This window comes from Bos taurus, chromosome 29, assembly GCF_002263795.3.
Source record: "Bos taurus isolate L1 Dominette 01449 registration number 42190680 breed Hereford chromosome 29, ARS-UCD2.0, whole genome shotgun sequence".
NCBI lineage: Eukaryota > Metazoa > Chordata > Mammalia > Artiodactyla > Bovidae > Bos > Bos taurus.
This window is the reverse complement of record NC_037356.1, coordinates 12,630,292-12,643,182: the sequence shown is the minus strand read 5'-3', so window position 1 is coordinate 12,643,182 and position 12,891 is coordinate 12,630,292. Positions and strand designations below refer to the sequence as shown.

The window sequence follows — 12,891 nt, the reverse complement described above, 5'->3', positions numbered from 1 at the left end:
TAGGAATGTAACTTTATTTGGGTGGCATCTGTTTTGAGAATAATCAGCCCTGGAGAAATAAGTGTCCTGATTGACTGACCGCTGTCACAAGGAGAGGGTCGTAAATTGTCAGCAGGCCCCCCTGGCCAGAAGATGATGTAACACCCCTAAGACCTCTGTATACATTTGTGTGAAGCACCTGACTTTAATAAAAGTCAGGACTGCTGTCCCCACGTGACTTTTGTATAACATCTTAGTGTATAAAAACAGACTCTGGAAAATAAAGAATTGGGATCAGTTTCTCGAAATACTGGTCTCCCCATGTCGCTCTCTCTCTCACTCTGGTTGAGTCTCCATCTGGAGCGCGGAACCCACCATGCTTACTAATTATGCCTGGGCTTCTAAGATCCGACCGGGGAGGCCTCAGTGTCTCCTCTCCTTCGGGAGAACGGAAGGACGCCTGCGGCCTACGTAAGTGGTGCAAACTTCTTGTCTTGAAGTTTTATTGGTCTCCCACGTAAACCAAGCTACTCAGCCTCTTTTCTCCACTGAATTTTCCTACTGAGCTATCCTTATTCTATTACTCTTTATATCTTTAATTAATATCTAATTGAAGCTATTGTATCCTGATCCTCGCCTATGCCGTCTCTCCTTCGAATACCCTGGATCAGCCGGGGCTGGTCCCCGGCAAGTCCTTCCAATGAACACCCAGGACTGATTTCCTTTAGGATGGACTGGTTGGATCTCCTGGCTGTCCAAGGGGCTCTGAAGAGTCTTCTCTAGCACCATGGTTCAAAAGCATCAATTCTTCAGCGCTCAGTCTTCTTAGGCCTGTATCAATAGCCATAAGCCAGGAGCGTGGAGAGTGCTGTGCTACTAAAGCTGACATTGTTGTAAATTAGAAGGAATTTTCTCAGATTTGGAAAAGATAATGGGGGGCTTCCCTGGTGGCCCAGTGGTTAAGAATCCAGTTTCCAGTGAAGGGACATAGGTTCGATCCCTGGTCGGGGAACTAAGATACCATACACTACTGAACAACGAAGCCCGTGAACAACAACTACTGAGCCCATGTGCTCGAGAGCCCGTGCTCTGCTATTAGAGAGAAGCCCCTCACACTGCAACTAACTATAGAAGCTCCCGTGAGCCACAACAAAGACCCAGCACAGCCTAAATAAAAATGTTTTAAATTAAAAAAAGAAAAGATAATAGATATAACAATGGATTAGGTTTTCAAATCAGGAAAAGCTTGAACGGATCCAATCCAACTGGTTGCTTGATCCAGCATATTTAACCTCCTTGACACCGAACTGACAACCTCACCAGCAAGGATCCCTCCAGAAAGAGAAACAGGGATCGCTATGCAAGCAAGGCCTGGGCTCCGCTGCCCGTTGAATGTGGGCCCTGCAGACAGGGAGGCGAGACTAAGTCTGCTTTCCTCACGGACGGGCTCAGTTTCTGCAGGAGTGTGACATTTTGGGGCTTTTCAAACAACAGGGCCCCTCGAGACAAACTTGACTATTCATCTCCTCCATGTGTGTCTAGCAAAGCCTCTGTCCGCTGTCACAAGGCTGGGGGAAAGCGGCGGGGCTGGGCTGATGAAGACGTAAGGTGCCACTGTGAACATGGCCAACCTCATTCAGATACTGCCTACATCAAGGCAAAAAGTCACATTGCATTCTTTGCCTTAGAAGTTTCTGGAAACGAACTCGTGGACAGGATGCACTGTGACTACTCCACTACAATATTAATTTCCAAAGAACTAATCTGACCATGCCATTCCCAGCCTTCAAACTCCTCGGAGATCCTGGCCGCCCACACAAGCTCACTGTGAGAGGAAGAACCGGGCCTGGTGAAAGAGGTAAACCTAGGAGCCAAACTGCCCGAGTCTGAGTCCTGTCTCTGCCCCGAAGAGTTGGGCGACTGTGGGCAAGTTCCCTTTCCTCTCGGTGCCCACATTTCTTTATTTGTAAATAGGGATAATAACAGCACCTATTTCATGGGGTTATTTTACAGATGAAAAGATTTAATACAACAAAGCACGAAGAAGAGAGCCTGGCACCCAGTAAATCTCAGGTGCTTATACATGGAACTCTGCGTAATGCTATGTGGCAGCCTCAAAGGGAGGGGAATTTGGGGGGGAATGGATACGTGTATGTGTATGTCTGAGTCCCTTCATTGTCAGACCGAAACTGTCACAACATTGTTAATTGGCTCTACCCCAATACAAAATAAAAAGTTAAAAAAAAATTTTTTTAAGTACTTATAAATCTTATTAAGTCATTGTTGGAAAGTTCAAACTCCCTAGCAGGGCACACAGAGCCACCCATAACCCAGTCCCCGCTCATCTCTTTGGCTTCGTTTCTCATGACCTTTGAGTTACCACCACCACCACGATGATCACACAGCCATGCCAAGCTCCCAGAGAGTGGCCCCTGAGGCAGGTTCATCTCTCCATGGCTCTACTCACAAGGAGAGGCCATTCTCTCCTTGTTGCTGTGAGCAATCACACAGCTCTGGACCCCTCCACCCGCCCCTGTGGGAATTAGCCCCTCTCTCCTTTATACTTCCACCGTGTACCATGAGACTCCCTTCAAGACACTCCATTATCCTCACTGGTTCAGGGATCCTGCTTCCCCTACTGGACCTTAAGGACAGAGGCGCCTATGAATTTCTGTCTGTACCCCCACTGCCTGGCACTCAGGAGATCCTGAGTAAATAGTTGTTAAATAAATGCAAAAGAAATACTGATCAGAACATGCAAAAGCTAGGAATAGTTTTCAGAGAACCACAACACCAGGATGAGGAAACCAAACCCCAAAACACTTTGATCCTGAAGAGAGTTAATTGTCAAAGATCATATTACCAAAGAGAAGAAAGAAAATGATAATTTCCCAGGGGAAAGCCAAACCTTATTATAATGCAGTGTCTCTATGTGTGTTGGAGGAGGGGGAGGACAAGTGACATTAATAAACAATGGTTCTAAACCAACTGATGTTGACTAATCACTGAACAGCAGGTTTTAAATGTTTTCTTTAGGGGAAAAAAAAAAGCTGATTGGGAAGTATTTTTTTACCTTGTTCAGAGTACAGGTTATTTCAATATAAAATACTACACAGGACCCAGACTGCAAGAACAGAGATGTAATTTTTGCTGAATGTCTATAGTGAGCCAGCTACTTTAAAAATAACATCATTTCTATTTACTAAGCAGAAGGTGCTAGACACAGAACCATTCACTTTAGATGCATGATCAGATTTGATAATGCAAGTCCTCAACAACTCTGAGAACTAAGTATTCCCCTCTGCATTCTATAGATGAGAAAAACATATTCATCATTCCATACATTTTTAGTGAGCATATTCTCTGTGTAAGTCACTGACCCAGGAGCCCAGGCTACAGTGATGAACAGGCAGACAAAATTCTCCACACCCTTCACATCCTAGCTGAACAGAAAAGAGAGCAAGGAATGAATGGGGAAAGGAACATATACATAGATAAACAAGAAAAATATCACATAGTGGCAACTGCCAGTAGAGAACAAAAATAAAAGGAAAGGACAGAGTGTATACAGACAGCAATTTTATTTGGCTGCAGCATGTGATATATGGGATCTTCATTCACTGACCAGATATTGAAATTGTGCCCCCTGCATTGAAATCGCAGAGTCTTAACCACTGGACCACAAAGAAAATCCCCAGACAGCAATTTTAGAGTGAGCTGTCAAAGAAGGCCTCTCTGGGCTCACTCTATTTAAAATAAGATTAGAATACGAAAAAGTCAAGCACATGAAGATAGGAAGAACAGGGACTTCCCTGGTGGTCCAGTGGTTAAGAATTTGCCTTCCAATGCAGGGTATACATATTCAGTCCCTGGTTGGGGTCCTAGGATCCTACATGTCATGGGGCAACTAAGCCCACATGCCCTAATGAAGACCCAGTTTAGCAAAAAAAAAAAAAAAAAAAAACTGGAAGAGCATTTTGGGCTGAAGGAATAAGTAGTACAAAGAGGCCTAAAAAGCAAGAATGGACTTGGCATGTTCAAGGAGCCAAAATAGAACAATGAGGCTGGGTGCATGGTCAAGGAGAAAAGGCTAAGAAACAGACCACAGGGCAGGTCACACACAGCTCAGTCAGTCACCGCCAGGAGTCAGGATTTCATTCTGAGTGCAATGGGAGGCCACCTGGAGGGGGAGGGATGGTTGGGAATGTGACATAAACCACTTAACCTTTTCCAAAGATTTCTCTGGTCCTTGTACTGTAGGGCCTTGTGGCAGAGATACAGGTTGAAGCAGGGCTACTAGTTAGGAGATTACTGCAGGAAGCCTAGGTTAAGAGATGATGTGGCTTGGACTGCTGCTGCTGCTGCTGCTAAGGCGCTTCAGTCTAGGGTGTTAATAATGAAGATGGAAACTCCAGTACTTTGGCCACCTCATGCGAAGAGTTGACTCACTGGAAAAGACTCTGATGCTGGGAGGGATTGGGGGCAGGAGGAGAAGGGGACGACAGAGGATGAGATGGCTAGATGGCATCACCAACTCGATGAACATGACTTTGAGTAAACTCCTGGAGTTGGTGATGGACAGGGAGGCCTGGCGTGCTGCAATTCATGGGGTCGCAAAGAGTTGGACACGACTGAGCGACTGAACTGAACTGAAACTGAATGAAGATGGCAGGAAGGTGATAAGATTTGGGAATGTTTTTGAAGATAGAGCTGCTGTTGCTGCTGCTAAGTCGCTTCAGTCTTGTCCGACTCTGTGCGACCCCACAGATGGCAGCCCACCAGGCTCGCCAGTCCCTGAGATTCTCCAGGCAAGAACACTGAAGTGGGTTGCCATTTCCTTCTCCAATGCATGAAAGTGAAAAGTGAAAGTGAAGTCGCTCAGTCATGTCCGACTCTTAGCGACCCCATGGACTGCAGCCTACCAGGCTCCTCCATCCATGGGATTTTCCAGGCAAGGGTACATTTCCAGGCAATGTATTTGAAGATAGAGCTAGAAGACTGAAATTGCTTAAGGATTGGATGATGATGATAGAAGAAGAAAGAAATCAAAAGTAAGACCTAGGGCTGCGGGCCGGGCAGAGTTGGGAGCGTGCTACCAGCTGCCCAGTGCCCGCTGCCTGCAGCCCGGGAGGGAGGAGCGCCCGGCGGCCCCACCCCAGCACGTCCCGCGGGGCCCGGGCAAGGCAGCCTCGGAGGCGCCCGCCAGCCCCCAGCGCGCCCAGCTTCTGCGCATCCGGAGTCGGAGCACCAGACCTTCCCTGCCTCCCAGCCCTGCCTCCTTCTGCAGAGCAGAGCTCAATAGAGCTTGGTGGGTTTTGCCTTTTACTCTGGGAGGAGAGGAGCAGACGATGCGGAGTAAAGAATGAATGAATGAATGTCAAAGGAAAAGTGATTCTGTCAATGCTGGTTGTCTCAGCTGTCAATGTTGTGTGTGGGGAATACAGCCACAGCCCAGAAGGCTCTCTGTTCTGGATAAACCTGTCAAAAAACCCCGAAGTTGGTGGCAGCAGCATTCAGAAGGGTTGGTGGTTTCCGAGATGGCTTAACAATGGTTACCACGAAGAAGACGAAGATACAGAAGAAAAGGAACAGAGAAAGGAAGACGAAAGAAAGCTTCATCTCTCAGACTGATTGAACCCACTTAGATGCCCCAAGGTTGTGACCATGACGGAATGGAAGGTGCCTGTAGTGTGGGAAGGCACTTACAACAGAGCCATCTGGGATGATTATTAATGCCAAATAGAAAATTACCATCAGCCTGACGGTTTTTGCTGTCGGAAGTTACATTGAGCATTACTTGGAGGAGTTCTTAACGTCTGCTAATAAGCACTTCATGGTTGGCCACAGAGTCATATTTTACATCATGGTGGATGATGTCTCCAGGATGCTTTTGATAGACCTGGGTCCTCTGCGCTCCATCAAAGTGTTTGAGATCAAGCCTGAGAGGAGTTGGCCGGGCATTCTCACGATGTGCGTGAAGACCATTGGGGAGCACGTTGTAGCCCACATCTGGCATGAGGCTGACTTCCTCTTCTCCATGGACATGGACCAGGTCTTCCACGACGAGTTTGGGGTGGAGACTCTGGGCGAGTTGGTGAGCAAAGCTTCAGGCCTGGTGGTACAAGGCAGATCCCCGTAAGTTCACCTACGAGAGGTGGAAGGAGTCTGCAGCATACATTCGCTTCCACAGAGGGGATTTTTATTACCACGAGGCCATTTCGGGGGGAGCACCCACTCAGGTCCTGAACATCACCCAGGAGTGCTTCAAGGGAGTCCACAAGGACAAGAAAAATGACGTAGAAACCCAAAGGCATGATGAAAGCCATCTAAACAAGTATTTCCTTCTCAACAAACTCACTAAAATCTTATCTCCAGCATACTGCTGGGATTATCATATAGGCCTGCCTTCTGATATTAAGCTTGTCAAGCTATCTTGGCAGACAAAAGACTATCATGTGGTTAGAAATAACTTTGACTTTGTGCCAGTACATTTCTGAATTTGAGAGAGTATTATTCTGGCTACTTCCTCAGAAAAGTAACACTTAATTTTAACTTAAAAAAAATATTAACAAAAGACCAACACAGCAAGTACATATTATTTCTCCTTGTAACTTTGAGCCTTATAATATGAGAGAATGAACCTGTGGTAATCAGATGTAAATTCCCAGTTATTTCTTATCTATTCTTGGTTGGGGAGGCAGGGAAGAGGATACACTCAATGCAGGGAGAGGATACACTATCAGTTGAACCAAAAAAAAAAAAAAATTGCCATAGACAGAGAAAAAGCCAGAAACACTCTATGTGTGCCAGCTGACGTACTGGAGAGAAGTATGCGAAGGGAAGTGTTTGGCAACAAGATACGATTGTGACGGGCTGCCCTCTTGATTTCAGTGTCTTCCTATCTCTGCTGGGTCTGAAGCTACACAGAGTTGCTTTTGCAGCAGGAGAACTCTTAGTAGGCCCCAGTCTACCTTGGTGATCCTCAAATGGTTTAGTCAACGTCCTTTCCTTATCAGGACGTTGTTTGGCTTCTGTGCCAAGACTAGTCAAGATTCCCAGTGGATGTGGTAGAGATGTTGGAGTCACAGGCAATCTGAATGAGCCAGTGGGTGCTCCGCATGAAGTGAGAACAAAGCCTCAAAGTAAGTCGGCGATGAGTTGTTGTAAGTTGGCATGAAATAAGCAAAGAGAGGGTAGAAAGACAGGGAGCTGATCACTGTCAGTGCCTCCTCTAAGGGGCACAGGGCATGCGGTTGGCATATAAATATGGCATGGATCCAGGCGCTGAATGGGAGGCAGTGTGGGTGGTCTCCAGTCTCCTAAACCATTATGACAGCCAGAGCAGTGTTGTCTTAGAAGAGGCTTCTTGTTTTGGCCAAGTCATATTCAGTATGCCAGACTCTGGAACTTGAGTCTTCAGATCCTAGGCCAGAAGTGGATGGTGTCACAGCAGAGCAAGACCTGCAGGGGACTGAGGAGGCCTGCAAGGGGTTACATTTCCTGGACCTGGACTTCATGACAGTCAGTCATCAGTGAGTTCTGCTACCACGGCTCCAACCCTCAACCCATCAAGCCCCAAGTTGGAGGGCTAACATCAAGGAACCTCTCATTTCCCCTTGCACTACTGACGTATAACAACCAGATGTGTTTAATAAAATGGGTAATTGATTTTATATCAAAAGTAGAGGGGATGGCAATGGGAGATCCAGTCCTTGTAACTGAAGATCTTATCATTCAGTTCCTTTCTCTAAAAGAAGCTATGAAATCTTATATATTCTTTAAAGCTAAGCAAGTCGATGTAAAGGAGGTTAGGAGGCAACATTTACATATGCAGGCACGTTTATATTTTGCTTGTGTTCCAGTTTACGATATTGCTTTCCATTTTCAAGCAGTTGACTTGAAGAGCCACTGCACTGGCTTGATGCTCAGCACTGTCAGCTTCTTTGATAAAATGAAACCTACATTTTCTCTGCTGTTTCACTGTGCCTCCTACTCTTCGGTTCTTGCCAAAATTTTTCACAACCCAGTAAAACAAAAGAAAACCAACAAAAATCATGAAGCAGTGGGCTTGTAAAAAAAAAAAAAAGGCAATCAAAGGTCGGTTAGGACTCTTGTCTCTCTATAATTCAAGTTTTTTGGGATCCATTCTGGAGTAGGGAAAGTTCATAATTTAAGTCTGAAAGCAAAGAAATGACATACCTTCAAAGATCAGAGAAAAGGAATGATGTTTCCTTTTGAAGGGATCTTTAAGTTCACTTAAATTGAAAATACAAATGGACAAACTCAAAAATCTTATTAATAATGTTAAAAAATTAAAATTCCTGATTTACAATTAAATAAATTATTTTCTCAATTAAAAAAAAAGTAAGGCCTAGATAATTGGCATGAGTACTTAGAAGGAATACTAGCAGCACTTACTGAGATGGGGAAGACTGAAAGAACAGGTTTAGACTACATCCAGAGTTCTCTTTTGGTCACATTAAATTTGCAACATTGCCTAGACATCTCTCTGGATAGGAATCTAGAGTTCCAGAGAAAGTCTGAGGATGAAGCTACAGATTTGAGGGTCATTAACCAATGGATGTTATGGCAAGCCATCAGATTAAAACAGGACATCTACAGAGGGTGAATAAATAGAGAAGAGGCCATTTCAGAACATGAGGCACATTATCATTTAGAGGTTGAAGACAGACAGAGATTTTCTTTTCAAGAGTTTGGTTTTTAAAAGTGTTTACTTATCTGGCTGCACTGGGTCTCAGCTGTGGCACATGGGATCTTAGATCTCCGTAGAGGCATGGGAACTCTTAATTGCAGCACTTGGGGTCTAGTTCCCTGACCAGGGATCAAACCCAGAGCCCCTGCACTGGGAGCAGAGTCCTAGCCCCTGGAACACAGGGAAGTCCCGAGAGAAGGAGACTTGAAGGGAGTCAAGGGTGGTATGAAGAGACCCAGGAAAGCAGAGTGTCAAAGGGAGATCAGCCTCATCACATGCTGCTGAGAGAATAAGACCAAAACAAAGCCGTGGCCTTCAGCTTGGCAACATGAAGGTCACTGGATGACACAGACAAGAATAGTCCCTGTGGAATGATGAGAAAAGATCGGAGTGAGGGTAAGTAGTCGAAGCCAAATCAAGAGACATTTTTTAAGTTTTACTGAGAAAGGAAATGCAGAAAATAGAAGATAGCTCAAGAGGGGAATACGATCAACAGAGTTTTAAATTAATGAATTTACCTTGTAACATTTGAGAAACAAAATTAGAAAACATTTTTAATTTTGGAGGGGGGGGCGCTGTTTTCAGGTAATAAATATTCATTTCAGTTCAGTTGCTCAGTCGTGTCCGACTCTTTGCGACCCCATGAATCACAGCACGCCCAGGCCTCCCTGTCCATCACCAACTCCCGGAGTTTACTCAAACTCATGTCCATTGAGTCAGTGATGCCATCCAGCCATCTCATCCTCTGTTGTCCCCTTAGAGCGTATTTATCTGCTACTGAAAATTATCCAGTGATGGGTAAATTTCACGATGGCAGAAAGAAGTGGCATAATTATAAGATCAGAGATCCATAAGACTTGGTCTTAAGACAGTTCATAATGTGCTCAAGGTAAAAGAATTGGTAGGAAGGGAGCTGGAATACTTTCCTGGGTCTGTTTGACTCATATATACATCCTTTTTTCCCCACACCATCGACAGTAATATAATAGAGTAGCATTTGCAAAAGATTCCAACTCCAGGCTTTGAATAGCATAAGAACAGTTAGAAGGAATCTTAACTTGGGAGAATTAACACAAACACATACCCCGTTCTACGTAAGCAAGCTCTGTTCATCATACAGAATCCTATGATTGCATTTTCACTCAAATGTCATTTATGTGTGTACATCTGGCTACAGTCCTACCAGCTGTAGAATCTTCATTGTTGTCCTTTTATGTACAGAGTGGCTTTGAGGAGGGGATGGAGACATTGACATACATCACTGTGCAGAGTAAGGGGGAACAGGGCAGGAAATAAACTCTCTAGTGACTGCAATCAGGCAGTTAAACATATTTTAAGAATGTCAGTTGTGTATTTATATTTAGCAAAAGTGAAGATGGAAATCAAGTTATATGATCGTTTTTTCTCTCCTCTTTACACAGCGATCTTTGGAAGGGAGTGGCTATGGCTGTGCCAGGAAGTGAGTGGCCTCTTGTCATCTGTTTCCCACACCCACTCCTGCTCTACCACGTGGATGCACAATCTCACCCCCTCAGCCCCGTCGTTCTCTCACCTGGTTTCGCATTATCTGTTCTAGTTTACCTCTTCCTTCAGGGCAACAAAGATGCCATCTCCCCCATGATGTCCTCCCTGATTCCTCCTCTGAACCTTTATAGCACTAAGTACTAGTACCATGTAACTTTAGCTCTTGATCACATTAAGCCTTTTTTTTTTTTTTTTGATCAGAAAAAAGGTTTATTACAACAGCCAACCAAGGAGAACAGATGGGCTTATGCTCAAAAAAAAAAGTCATACATATATATGTATGAGACATTACTTTGCCAACAAAGGTCCATCTAGTCAAAGCTATGGTTTTTCCAGTAGTCATATATGGATGTGAGAGTTGGACTATAAAGAAAGCTGAACACTGAAGAACTGATGCTCTTCAACTATGTTGTTGGAGAAGACTCTTGAGAGAGTCCCTAGGACAGCAAGGAGATCCAAGCAGTCCACCCTAAAGGAAATCAGTCCTGAATATTCATTTGAAGGACTGATGCTAAAGCTGAAACTCCAATACTTTGGCCACCTGATGCAAAGAACTGACTCACTAGAAAAGACTCTGATGCTAGGAAAGATTGAAGGCAGGAGGAGAAGGGGACGACAGAGGATGAGATGGTTGGATGGCATCACTGGGTCAATGTACATGAGTTTCAGCAAGCTCCGGGAGTTGAAGATGGACAGGGAGGCCTGGCATGCTGCAGTCCATGGGGTCACAAAAAGTCAGACATGACTGAGCAACTGAACTGAACTGACTGGGTCACTTTGCTGTGCACCTGCAATTATCACAACATTATTAATCCACTATACTCGAATATAAAATAAAAAGTTTAAATTAAAAAATAAAATAACAAATAAAAAATAAATAGGAAAAATGAATAAAGAATGTCACTTTACATTGATAAATTTTCACTATCTTCATCCATCATTAGACTATCTTTAAATGTATTAAAGCTAAAACTTTAAATGTATTAGAAGCTAAAACTTCTGGAAAATAAGAACTTTTATTGGAAGTAAATGGGTTTTATTATAAAGCATATTTTATCTCCTTTGTCCAGTGTTTCTTTACTCTGAAAATAAATACATAGGGAGAAAAAAAGAACAACCTTTTTTTTAATCGTATTAAGTCTTAAAACTATTGTCTGATTCCAATATCAGAGTGAGAGTACTTTTCAGTAGGAAATTCAGTGTGATGATTTTCCATTGTTACTTTGAGAGGCAGCTTAGTCATGGAAAGATCCAGATGGATTTGAGTTGTAATTGTAGCTCTGCTTCACCTCTGATAAGCAGAGTGAGCTTGGGCAAGTCTCTTTCTGAGCCTGGCTTCCCTCACAGACAATGGGAATGATACTACCTACCACCATGTATCCACAACGGGCTTGCCCTTCTGCTAAAAACCCTGCAGCGGCTTCCCATGGTTTTTAAAAATCAAATCCAAAACTCTTCAACCTGTCTACAACTTCCTCAGCCTTACTTCTCACCTACCTCACATGCCATACTCCAGTGGCAATGAATTTCTTGGGATATTCCTCACCCCCAAGCTTTTGCTTTTTCGGTCCCTGCTGTCCTCACACTCTCAGCCCCCCTGGCTCCAGCCTCACTCCTGGAAGCCTTTCTGGATTTGTCAGCTCCCACCCCCTCCCCACATACACACACTGGGTTCTCGCTTGTGACCCTGACTGCAGCTTGATCACTGTAGTCACCCCACTGCTTATAATTATTTATTTACAGGACCACCTATTCCATAAAACAAGGGTTCATTGGGGGAAAGGCCTGGGCTTTATTCATCTCTGTATCCTCAGCACAAACACTGATGTCTGCTTCACCTTGCTGATGCCATTTCTTCATCGAGCAAATGGGAAGAATATCACCTATTTGAAAGGTCAGGATTAAGTTTAAATATTCAATGGTTAGGGGACTTCCCTGGTGATCCGGGGTTTAAGAATCCACCTTCCAAGGCAGAGGACATGGGTTCGATTCCTGGTCAGGGAACTAAGATCCCTCCTGCCCAGGAGAAACTAAGCCACACCATAGCTGAAGAGTCTGCATGCGTCAAAGATCACGCATAACACAATAGCCCGCGTGCCACAACTAAGCCTGATGCAGCCAAAGAAAGAAAGAAATGTTTTAAAAAAAACAAAAGAGAAACAAACAACAACAAAAACCAGAGTCTACCACAGGGTGTCAGACACAGAGCTGGCCTTCGGTACATTTGATTTATATTCTCAGCATGTCCAGATTTTGCTCTTTTTCTGTCCTCTGTGTCCAGGCTCTTACACTGGTCCCGTGTCTTCCCTGAGTCCTCTCCCTGATCCCTATCCCTGAGCAGTGAGGGTCCCAAGCCTAGGACCTCTCTTGGGCTCCCACTCCAGCCTGTGCCTTTTGAAGTCTAAGGCTGACTCAGCTAAGGCACCAATAGAGTACTGCAAGTATCTCCTGAGTACCTCTGTGCAAGACAAGGATGTCCCAGATGTAGTGAAACTGATACAATATGGACAAGGAGGTAGTCAGTAGACAGGGCTTCACTTGTAGCTCAGTCGGTAAAGAATCTACCTGCAATGCAGGAGTCCTGGATTCTATTCCTGGGTCGGGAAGATCCCCTGGAGAAGGGAATGGCAACCCATTCCAGTATTCTTGCCTGGAGAATCCCATAGACAGAGGAG

At 44.5% G+C, this 12,891-nt stretch overlaps 1 protein-coding gene and 1 pseudogene across 3 annotated transcripts in view; one reads left to right on the top strand and one right to left on the bottom strand.

Moving 5' to 3' along the window:
- RAB30 (RAB30, member RAS oncogene family) overlaps positions 1-12,891 on the bottom strand; it is a 103,133-nt gene that overhangs the window by 43,613 nt on the left and 46,629 nt on the right. The window contains exon 1 of one of the 3 annotated variants that reach the window (XM_010820842.4): positions 5,731-5,819. The exons of the other annotated variants lie outside the window; for them this stretch is intronic. The gene's annotated coding sequence lies outside the window, so the exon portion shown is untranslated. Of the gene's footprint in view, positions 1-5,730; positions 5,820-12,891 lie in introns of those variants that run through there. 3 annotated transcript variants of the gene reach the window in all.
- LOC101903300 (N-acetyllactosaminide alpha-1,3-galactosyltransferase-like) lies at positions 5,335-6,476 on the top strand (annotated as a pseudogene).